The sequence below is a fragment of the Rhinoraja longicauda genome, chromosome 18, assembly GCF_053455715.1.
Source record: "Rhinoraja longicauda isolate Sanriku21f chromosome 18, sRhiLon1.1, whole genome shotgun sequence".
NCBI lineage: Eukaryota > Metazoa > Chordata > Chondrichthyes > Rajiformes > Arhynchobatidae > Rhinoraja > Rhinoraja longicauda.
In genome coordinates, this window is record NC_135970.1 from 22,414,938 (window position 1) to 22,427,133 (window position 12,196).

General features: G+C 44.0%; 1 protein-coding gene across 9 annotated transcripts in view; it reads left to right on the forward strand.

Moving 5' to 3' along the window:
- The window catches only part of LOC144602325 (leucine-rich repeat-containing protein 4C-like), a 723,850-nt gene that overhangs the window by 119,122 nt on the left and 592,532 nt on the right, over positions 1–12,196 (forward strand). For 8 of the 9 annotated variants that reach the window (XM_078415291.1, XM_078415288.1, XM_078415296.1 and 5 more), the window contains exon 2: positions 9,142–9,231. The exons of the other annotated variant lie outside the window; for it this stretch is intronic. The gene's annotated coding sequence lies outside the window, so the exon portion shown is untranslated. The remainder of the gene's footprint in view (positions 1–9,141; positions 9,232–12,196) is intronic. 9 annotated transcript variants of the gene reach the window in all.

Sequence of the window (12,196 nt, forward strand, 5' to 3'; positions counted from 1 at the left end):
CCTTTGGCCATGTGCCTGCTGCTTGAACATTCAACAGCACCCTAATCCAAGCTTGCCAGCACGTAAAAATGAGGCATGCATAAAGCAAAGCCTTTCCTTTGCTTGTTCTTCATCGGCTCCATGCCACACATATAAAATGTACATCAGGAGCAGAAATTGATTGTTACCATTTCCAGGTTGAATTGCACCATTCTGGAAATTCAGCCAGGCATGTCCAGTTGTGATTCACCCTTGAGTCAGTGTATGAGTTATGCACAGGATGGTATTGGTTCCAATCACAATCCTCGGAGAAGCAACCACCATTATTCACTCCTGGAAACTGCTATCTAATCGAGAGCATCCTGGAGCAGGTCTCAGCCTAGGAACTGGGAACCTGAATCAGTTATTCCTTTTTACTTTTTAATTGACCTTCCTTCCTTTGATGCTTCACTGATTTCTCACTGTATCACTCTGCTGAACCTATGTGTAGGAAGGAACTGCAGATGATGGTTTACACCAAAGATAGACACAAAATGCTGGAGTAACTCAGTGGGGCAGGCAGCATCTCTGGACAGAAGGAATGGGTGACATTTCGGGTCAAGACCCTTCTTCAGACCCATCTCTCATGATCTCCTAAAGGCACACTCTGACATATCCCCATGCCCAGGGTCCAATTTGGCTTCTGATTTCCAGACTCATTTTCCCATCCACAATTCCCTGTCTAGGGCTCAACATGTGCTCTGGAGCATGTGAGGAAAAACATTGTGGTAACTACAAGAGGCAGAGTAAACCGCATGAGTAAAGCCTATAGATGCGGATGTTATAAATTTTACAGTAGTCAAATCATTAGCATACCTGTTATTGGCTGGCCATGCATGGATCCTGTTAACTCTACAAAACCAGTTTCATGTCTTGGAAGGAACTGCAGATGCTGGTTTACTCCGAAGATAGATGCAAACTGCTGGAGTAGCTCAGCAGGACAGGCAACATCTCTGGATAGAATGAATGGGTGACATTTTGGGTCGAGATGCTTCTTCAGGAGAGGGTGCTGCACCAATGCAGGAGAGGATTGGGCCCAACGGGTCCACTTGGTCTAGTACCTTTTACTTTACCAGTTTGCTTGAGTTTCTTTTACCCACATTTGGATACAACTTTGTGATTTTTAATGAAACTGACACTGAGATGTCCTACACTTATTCACACTTCACCAATCTCCTTCTGTGCTGCAATTATGGTTCCAAGTGACTTCAAGTTAATAATCAAAAGTGCCCTGGAGATTCCAAATTATACCTGAGAAAAATCTCGAGATATCACATGAGATATTGCAAGAAATCAACAGCAGGAGTTCACAGAAGTCCAATATATCAAGAACCTAACTAATTTATTTAAGGGCCTATTTTAAGTAATACATGTACACTTTGATGGGAAATCAAATATATATAAAATAATTTTTTGTAGTGTCAAAATTAATTCATAAGTTGTCTTAAGAGAAGGGGATGGGAGAAATGAATAAAAGAAAAAACACTAGATTTTGACAGGTTAACATCAATCCAAGAGTTATTTTCCTCAGGAAGACTTGTCCGCAATCCTTTTCTCTGCTTAATCAAGTTATGATAACATAACATAACATAACAACACTTTATTGTCACTCGGCACAACACCGAGCGAAATTTCAGCAGTCACACAAAATACAGCAAAAAGAAAAGAACACAGGACACCCGACCCCAACACAAACATCCATCACAGTGACTCCAAACACCCCCTCACTGTGATGGAGGCAACAAAACTTCCCCTCTCTTCCCCCCGCACCCACGGACAGGCAGCTCGACCCCTACCGAGGCAAACGACACGCACAGCCCCCGCAAGGGGATGGAAGGCCCCCCGGCCGAGCCGCCCCGGGCACCGAAACGTCCCGCGGCCACACCGGGCGATGTTAAGTCCAACGGCCGAGCCGCACTGGGCACTGAAACGTCCCGCGGCCGAACAGCGCTGACGATGTTAAGTCCAGCGGCCAAGCCGCACCGGGCACTGAAACGTCCCGCGGCCACACCGGGCGATGTTAAGTCCAGCGGCCAAGCCGCACCGGGCATTGAAACGTCCCGCGGCCGAGCCGCACCGGGCACTGAAACGTCCCGCGGCCACACCGGGCACTGAAACGTCCCGCGGCCACACCGGGCGATGTTAAGTCCAGCGGCCGAGCCGCACCGGGCACTGAAACGTCCCGCGGCCGAGCCGCACCGGGCACTGAAACGTCCCGCGGCCGCACCGGGCGATGTTAAGTCCAGCGGCCGAGCCGCACCGGGCACTGAAACGTCCCGCGGCCACACCGGGCACTGAAACGTCCCGCGGCCACACCGGGCGATGTTAAGTCCAGCGGCCGAGCCGCACCGGGCACTGAAACGTCCCGCGGCCGCACCGGGCGATGTTAAGTCCAGCGGCCGAGCCGCACCGGGCACTGAAACGTCCCGCGGCCGAGCTGCGCCGGCAATGTTAAGGCCCGCAGCCGAGCCGCACCGGGCACTGAAACGTCCCGCAGCCGAGCTGCGCCGGCAATGTTAAGGCCCGCAGCCGAGCCGCACCGGGCACTGAAACGTCCCGCAGCCGAGCTGCGCCGGCAATGTTAAGGCCCGCAGCCGAGCCGCACCGGGCACTGAAACGTCCCGCAGCCGAGCTGCGCCGGCAATGTTAAGGCCCGCAGCCGAGCCGCGCCCCGGGGAAGAGACCTAATAAAATAAAGGTTTCCCCCCGCCCCACCCCCCCACCCCACCCCACACCCCCACCACACACCCCCACCACACATACACAGCCAAAAACAGAAACAAAAACCATCCCAACACCGACACAAACAAAAAAAAAGAAAAAAAGAGGTTGTATCCAGTAGTTATGTTGTTTTGTTCAAAAATTGAAAGCCAAGTACAGCTGTCCTCCTCATCTTCCACGTTGTAAGTCGATATTGATGGCAAAGGTGCATAGAAATGCACAGCCTCCGCTGTCTCTCCTTATTGATGGAGAATGAATGACGATAGTGCCTTTAGACGAAGGATAAAAGCAACGGCTCGTTACACCCCCAATCCATCTATTTTGATGATCTGTTGCGGAGAATTTCTTGTCAGCCCTCAAACTGTTTGTCAGTCTCATGCTCTGTCAGCATCAAAAATTCCAACTCACTGGATTTTAACAAAAGTCTCAGTTTGAAACCTCCATTATCCTTTGCTGAGGATCCATTTTGACACTGCCCTATTCCACAGAGATTCCTACCTCTTTGTGGGCCTTGACCAAGGCTTATTGGTAGTAGACTTGCCTTTGCAACTTCATTCCAACGATTTTACATAATTCAGGGAGACACTACAGTGCAGTGCATAACGGCTAAGGCTGGACTGTCAGAGCTACTGTAAGTTTGAATAAGCTCTCAAACTAAGGCCTCTTCTGCACTCACAGTTGATAGAAAAGATTTCAAAATGCTAGTTGAAAAATATGATATGACATCTTAGATAGTTATCCCTGAAATGATTTACAAAATAAGTATGATTATTATTCCCATTACTATGCAATGTACTGCATCTACTGCCTGTGAATAGGTTTACAGGCTACATAGGCAATATCTTCTGAGTCATCACAACTGTTAAACGAGATTAGATTGTTGCAAAAGTTCAGGTAAGTTGAAGTATGAAGCCAGCATCTTCGTTATTGCATTCTGCGAGAGACCAGGGACAAAATGAAAGAGAGAGATTTTTCTATGAATGTTGTTGACCTGTTGTGGGCAGTTCTGTTTTGCTGCTGTCAACAGGAATTAATTTGTGTCCTACTTTGGTAATATAAATGGGGGAAGAAAATGAACAAAGAAGACCCTGAAACATCACTCCTAGAGTTTGAACGACCTGCTCTCATTCCTATTACCTTATCATTTTGTCCACCATTATGTGTTTGTTAATGTAAAAAATGGACATTTCCTTCTCGTGAACTGCAGACTAATTCTCAGTAATGTCACCACAGTTAATCTTATTCTGTGAATGCTGCGGAGCATCAAGGACATGAAACATGTTGACCTTTGGCCACTACACTGATAAAGGCTGCCAAAGCAAGGAAATAATCATGCTGGCTGCAGCAGATTCAACATCATTTCCTCAGATAATATTTGGAGATGACATCTTCCACAACAACCTCCAATTCTCTACTTTTTCTTCGGTCGTTGCCTTTAAAGGGATTTTTTTTTAACCCTTTTTCATTCCATGTGATTGCAATGCATTGCATTGGGTCAAATTACGCAATGTGCTTAAGTGTACAATGTCATGTTTGATGTCATGGGAATATCCTCAAAAAAACGGTCAGAGGAATCTGGTATTCCACCTGCAGTTCACAGTAACAGTAACCAATTATGTTCACTCCATTGTCATTCAATGAATTTGCAGGAAAATATTAGCAGTACACAAACCGCTTTGGGCCAGGTTATGTTTTGAAGGCAAGCATTCTGTTTAAAGTTAAAAAGATCTGTTAAAACATATGGTGAGTGTTTTGCTGTTGATCACCAAAGAAGTAAATGCCACGTACTGCCCTGTAATGAGATTCATGACTTGCCTGTGGAGCAGTTTATGCCGATACCATCGCACCTGTTCACAACAGCAGCAGCTAGAAAGCTGTGGAGTGGTGATGGATCAATTATTCATGCTCAAATATGTGCACAGAAATCTCACAAAATTGCATTATAAACAGATGGGATTAAAACGAAAGATGGTCGCACTCAAGGTATTTGGGTCCTTTTTTCTTGTTGCTTCATTTAATGTACTCAAAGTGTATAATTATTTTAAAATTATGTAAGGAGATAAAAACAAGTTTCATGCCTCCAAATTCAATACAATCCTTATTGCTCCAAGCAATAAGGATTGTATTGAATTTGGAGGCATGAAACTTGTTTTTATCTCCTTACATAATTTTTAATAATTATACAACTAACTTCCTTCCATATCTTGTGTTGTCCAAGGAGAACTCTGTGGACTCTTAGTTACCTATTGCTGCTTTATTAAACTGTCAGAATTTCTAGAAATCTACATTGAAGGTTTGGTTTACTGAAGAAACACTGCACTTGCAAGGTTATTTGGTCACTGTGGATGCAGTCAAATGTATAGCGATTGAGCTTGAACAAGAAACTTTGGTCTTGCTTACTTTTAGGCATCAGTATCTACACCTGCAACATAGCAGGACATGTTATTATTTACAGAAGTCCTGTTTAGAAAAGCAACTTCCCATCAGAAAATCGAGAAACTGCAGATGTTGGGCATCCCAAACTGAGTTGAACAAAAAATGCTGGACACATTCAATCGACTGGAAAAAACCCCCACACCTAATAATTTGGGGTTAGGATCCCTCATCAGAACAAGGAGAGAAAAACAAATTAGTGTTTGGATGCAGAGAAGGTAGGAGAGGGATGTAAACAACCCTCTCTGGTTGGATGAGACCAAATGGTTATATAGCGCGGAAACAGGCCCTTCGACCCATCGAGTCTGCGCTGACCAGCGATCCCCCCACACTTACGCTATCCGGCACACACACTAGGGACAGTTTTTACAATTATACCAAGCCAATTAACCTACAAAATCTGTACGTCTTTGGAGTGTGGGAAGAAAGCAGAGATCCCAGAGAAAACCCACACGATCACAGGGAGAATGAGCAAACTCCGTATAGACAGCACCCACAGTCACAATCGAACCCGGTCTCTGGCTCTGTAAGGCAGCAGCTCTACTGCTGCGCCACCATGCCGGCCCATTAAATTAACATTTACAATCACTTTATGCTTCTTTGTTTTAATGCATTTTTAATTACAATACGTTCTTTTTTTCGATTCATATAGTCCCACCTGCTTCAACTGGTGCTCCACAGAACATAACCGATAGAACAGTACAGCACAGCAACAGACCCCTTGGCTCATGGTGTCTGTGCCAAACATAATGCGAAATTAATCCAATCCCTACTAGGTCTGCACGTGATCTATATTACTATATTCTCTGCATATTCATGCACCTATTTAAAGCCTCTGAAACACCACTGTTGTATCTCCTTTAGTCACTGTACATGGCAGCAGAAAAGACTCAATAGACAATAGACAATAGGTGGAGGAGTAGGCCATTAGGCCCTTCGAGCCAGCACCACCATTCAATGTGATCATGGCTGATCATTCTCAATCAGTACCCCGTTCCTACCTTCTCCCCATACCCCCTGGCTCCGCTATCCTTAAGAGCTCTATCTCGCTCTCGCTTGAATGCATTCAGAGAATTGGCCTCCACTGCCTTCTGAGGTAGTGAATTCCACAGATTTACAACTCTCTGACTGAAAAAGTTTTTCCTCATCTCCGTTCTAAATGGCCTACCCCTTATTCTTAAACTGTGGCCCCTGGTTCTAGAACCAGAGCCCCTGGACTCACCAGGTTGTTACCTGAGTTTTCAGGCTTGAATTATAGGGAGAGGTTGGTTAGGTTGGAACTTTCTTCCTTTGCAGTGCAGGAGGCTGAGGGATGACCTTATTGGGGTCTGTAAGATCTTTCGGGGAATGGATGAAGTGAAAGCTCACAGTCTTTTCCCCAGGACAGAGGATTCTAAAACCAGAGGGTACAGACTTAGGGTGAGCGGGGAGAGATTTAAGAGGGACCTCAGGGGCATCTTTATTCACTCAAGAGGGTAGTCTGTGGAATGACCTGTCGGAGGAACCCATAGAAGCGGATATAATTATGACTTATAGTGGACATTTGGCGAGATATATGGATAGGAAGGATTTAGAGGGCTATGGGCCAAATGCAGGCAAATGGGACAAACCATGGATGCCAACTTGAATGGCATAGACAAAATAGGCCAAAGGGCCTGTTTCCATGCTCTATGTAACTCTATAACTCTATGACTCTAAGAGTTGCCATCATACTCTTGGACACCCTGAAGATAAGTAGGGAATGTTTCCTCGCTGGGCACCCAGATTTAAGAATAAATAAAGGAAAATCATATTCCTCGATCATATTTTCTGGAAAAAATTAAGTGTAAATCCTTTTGTAATTTGGGCACAGGTCATGTATCATATTCTAATTTGTATAATTAATGTTCTGAAAAATGTGCCCCATCAAAGCTCCAGATTTACCACATGTGTTCTACATTGGCAACACTCTCACTGGGGAAATTGAAAATTATTACAAATTCTCACCTATTCTAAATTTTCAAGCAATTTATCAGGTGTCATTCTATTTAAAAAAAAATCTTAATCATTGCTAAATAAATAGAGATTATTTTCTTCACAGTAGAAGTTAGTTTAGTTTTGAGTTTAGTTTTGAGATACAGCGCGGAAACAGGCCCTTCGGCCCACTGAGTGCAGCGACCAGCGATCCCCACACATTAACACTACCCTACGCACACTTGGGACGATTTACACTTATACCAAGCCAATTAACCTGCAAACCTGTACGTGGTTGGAATTCTATCCTACATTCTCGGGACAATTTATAGAAGCCAATTAACCTACAAACCCGCAATTATTTGGACTGTGGGAGAAAACCGGAGCACCGGAAAACCCACGTGGTCATAGTGAGAACACACAAACTCCGTACAGACAACATCCATAGTCAGGATGGGACCTGGGTCTCTTGCGCTGTATGGCAGCAACTCTACCGCTGCACCACTGTGCCTCCCAGTTCTCTCTTGTGTTTCTCCACTCCATAATACTTTTATGCTGGGCATAGATTTCCTTTTGCAAAATGGGCAAAAAAATCAATTTGATCTAAAGTCCAAGAACCTTGCTGATTCACCAACTTGTGAGAAAATAGAATTAATTAGCTAGTTTAGAAATAACCAAACTGTTTCAAAAAATATCATTGCGATTTCCTTGAACTGTCCCAGCTTATTAGGAGTTATTTAATTTAGTTATTTGCTTTTTAGCCCTGCAATATTTTATCCAGGAGCAGATTCCATCTCTTGTCTCCGATTTAATCAGAATGTTTGCAACCTCAGAATTGACCCTGATTTAAGCTTTGAAACCTGTGATTAATTTGCATCTCCAGAACATGGCCCAAGTCTTTCTCTATGTCATGCCATCCATCACTGAAATCATCTCGATACCTCTGCTTACAAATGTGACCATTTTAGTGCTCTTCTGGCTGGCTTCTTTCTCTCTAACCCCCATAAACTTAAATTAATCTGAAACAATGCTCTCTGTATCATTTATCATGCCATGTTGCTCCAGAGTTGGTCCCCTGTGCATGCACCTTTTTTGATCCATGGTCACGTCATAAAACTGATACTCCCTTAAAACCTTTGCTCCTGTCTTCTCGTTTATTATGCTCCTTTAGCCTATTTCTTTGGCCAAGCTATTAGTCATTCTTAATATCTCCCTGAATGGCAGAATGTTTATTGTTCAATGGCCAATTATACCTTTGTGGAGCATTTTAGGACATTTTTATACCTCTGATGGTGTGATATAAAATGTTAGACACTGTTGCCAACATATCATTTCCATCCATCTTCCAGCAAAAGAAAAAAATCTGCAGTACTTAATAGGGAATTGTTTCATTAGGTGAAAGTGTTTGATCTTAAAATTGTAGATCCTTTTGTACCAATGGAATTGCCATATGTGGCGTTATTTCTATTTACAGCTCAAGATCTCAATAAGGTATTTAACTGTATTTCTCAGCAGATGTCAAATGTGATCATTCTAATTTTATATGCTGACATTGGCAGCATGGTGGCACAGCGGTAGAGTTGCTGCCTTCCAGTGCCAGGGACCCGGGTTCGATCCTGACTACGGGTGCTGTCTCTACGGAGTTCGTACATTCTCCCCATGAACGCGTGGGTTTTCTCAGGATGCTCCGATTACCACCCACACTCGAAAGACGTACAGGTTTACAGGTTAATTGGCTTCGGTAAAAATTGTAAATTGTCCTTAGTGTGTAGGATGGTATTAGTGTACGGGGTGATCGCTGGTCAGCACAGACTCGGTGGGCCAAAGTGCCTGTTTCCGTGCTATATCTCCAAACTAAACTAAATTAATCTGGCAGTAAAATCGGTTTAGAGGTAGAAATAGCATACAAGGTAGCACATTGTTTACATGGAATGTGAATATTCATTAATTGATTTTTAATATTTGTTGAATATATTTAACTTCTTACAGATATGTATTTTAAAAATTACTATTCAGATTATACCGAGTGATGGTATCCTGGAGTAGATGTTCAAAGAGATCTTGTGAGTGATCGCATAGAGAATCAAACAGTTGAAAGCGACAAAGGTAATTACCTGATTTTTCCCATTTAATGTTCATATATTTATGGGTGGAGTGTGTGCGAAATAGCACAGAAAACATACTCAGTAAATATAACTGCAACCATAGGGAGGTAGACAGTGAATGTTCTTTCAGCATTAGTAAAAGTTAAAGACATCAATGTTTGAAGATGTAGAGAATGAAGTAAAGAAACGAGGGTATAGAAGGGAAAGTGAACGATGGAGCAGTTTACAGGAGAAATGAGCTGTCATATGGATGATGTTTCAAGGTACAGCTGTATAAAACCTTGGTTCGATCACATTTGGATTATTTGTACAGTTCTGATTGCTGCATTGCAGGAAGGAAAAGGTTAAAAGGAGATCTGTGAGGCTCGTGTTTTTACACAACTAGTAGATGCCTGAAACACACTGCCAGGTAAGTGGTGGAAACAGAAATGATGGCAACAGTTAAGAGGCATTCAGACCAGCAGAAGTATCAGCAGAGTGATATAGACCATGTGCAGTCTGGTGTGCACTTTTAATTGGCTTCATGGTCAGTTCAAATATTGTGGGCTGAAGGGCCTCTGTTGTGCGGTTCTATGTTCTGTGAGATAAAATAAGGTAGCAATGGGACCAGAAAAAACCCCAAACAATTTTAGAAAGGAGAGTTACAAGGAACTGCAGGTGCTGGTTTACAACAACAAAAAAGACACAAAGTACTGGAGTTACTCAGCGGGTTAGGCAGCATCTCAGGAGAATGTGGACAAGGGAAAGGTTCTGACTGGAATCGTCACCTATCCATGTTCTCCAGCGATGCGGCCTGATCCGAGTTACTCCAGCACTTTTGTGACTTAAAATTTTTTTTGTGATTAAACCGTTGACATTCTTTGTAGAGTTCATAACTGAGACCAGAAAAGCAAACTCAGTTAAAGATGAAGTGGTGCTCCTCAAACTTATTCTGAGGTTCTTTGGAGCCGAGATTCTTCTGGCAATTTAGAGGGAGAAGACTGGAAAGGAAATATGACGTGAGCAAATTGATTAGTAGGACTAGATGTTACAATCCCTAAGGTTTGCACTACAATTGACTGGTGTTGTTCTTGGGGGTGACCACTAGGTAATGTTGTTACCATTCAGACACATCTTCAGTTGTGTACCTCAACGTCACTGGGTGTTTCGGCCTTTTATCACAAGACACCCTCAGTCGAGGCAGGCCCACCACAGGGTGATCAGACCTGGGTGTGTGTCTTATGGTTAGCCTCTAGATGGTCACGTGGCAGCCCAGACAGTATCTTTTCTTTTCAGCCACAGCCAGTGACTGCTCCGTTCGGTGGCATTTGCAAGTTCTTTGATTGCCCTCCTTTGGGCCTGCCCTCTGACTCCCACTTCCCTCAGGAGCCTTGCAGTGGAACTGGCTACAAAGCCCCTGCACCCCACCTCCACTGGACGCACTCTTACACTCCAACCTCGCTCCTCTGCCTCTACTGCAAGGTTGGAATATCTCAGCCTTTTCCTTTCAAATGCCTCGTCCACAGCCTCCTCCTAGGGCACCATCAGCTCAATGATGTAAACACGCCGACAGGAGCTGGACCAGAGGACGAGGTCTGGTCACAGGTTGGTAGCTGCGATTTCAACTGGGAAGGAAAGCCTCTGGCCCAGGTCAACCCGCATTTCCCAGTCTCTGGCTGCGCTCAGTGGGCATGAGTTGAGAGGCGAGGTGGTAGTCTTCCGTTTCTCTCCTTCCCGGATGAACGATGGGATTTGCGGGAATGTTAGCTGTGCATTGATTGGCATGGCGTTGGTGGTAACTCTCTTGCACTCGAGTGCGGCTGCCAAACACCTCAGCACCTGGTTGTGTCGCCAGGTGTATTGCGTAAAGAGTAAATTGCTGGAGGAACTCAGCAGGTATATTTAAAGAATTCAGGGATCAGGAAATAGGAAAGGAAAGTGAATGTTGCGGTGGAGAATCAGCCATGAATGTGAATGGTCGCGCAGGGTCTAAGGCCCAGGTGGGCTATCTTTGCTCTCATTTAAAAAGCCATTTCTTTCATTCTTCTCATATTGTTGAGGACCAAGGAACTGACTGATTTCAGGACAGGAAACAAACATAGATTTCCACAATCTCTTGATGATTTCTTTGTCCTTGTTGACGCTAATGGTTTTCGCAAAGATGATAGTTTGTGGTGAATATATACAAACCAAACCCATTAGCAACGAGAGGACAATAGGTCTTTCATCATTGCAGGTTCACAAGTTCACAAGTTCCAAGAATAGAATTAGGCCATTCGGCCCATTGAGTCTACTCCACCATTCAATCATGGCAGATCTCTGTCTCCTAATCCCATTTCCTACCTTCTCCCCTCCTTTGCCCCTCTAATTTCTGAATCCTGAATCTCGGTTCAATCCTGACCTCAGGTGCTATATGTGTGGAGTTTGAATGTTTTCCCTGTTACTGTGTGGGTTTTCTCAGGGTGCACAGGTTTTCTCCCACATCCCAAACATGTGCATGTTTATAGTTTAATTGTCCTGTATGGAGTGGACATGAAAGTGGGGTAAACATCAAACCAGTGTGAATGGTGGCATGGACCCGATGAGCCGAAGGGTCTGTTTCCATGCTGTATCTCAGACCTCAACAATGTGCACATATTTCAGTTCAGAGTTCTATTGTCAGCTTCTCTCTGACCTGCAAAAGTCTATCTCACAGTTTTCTTTTTCCTTATGTCCCCTTAAGAAACTCATAGAGAGTTGTAGAATTATTCAGCCTGAAAACCGGCCCTTCAGCTTACCATGTCCATGCCAACCATCAAATTCCTAACTGTACCTGTTCCATTTTCAGCACATGGCCCCTTTGCTATGATGTTTCAAGAAATTAAACAAATACTTTTGAAATGTTGTGAGGCTATCTGCTTCCATCAGCTCCTCGGGCAATGTGCTCCAGATTTCAATCACCATTAAGTAAAGCAATCCTTTTAGTTTTAGTTTAGTATAGTTTTGTT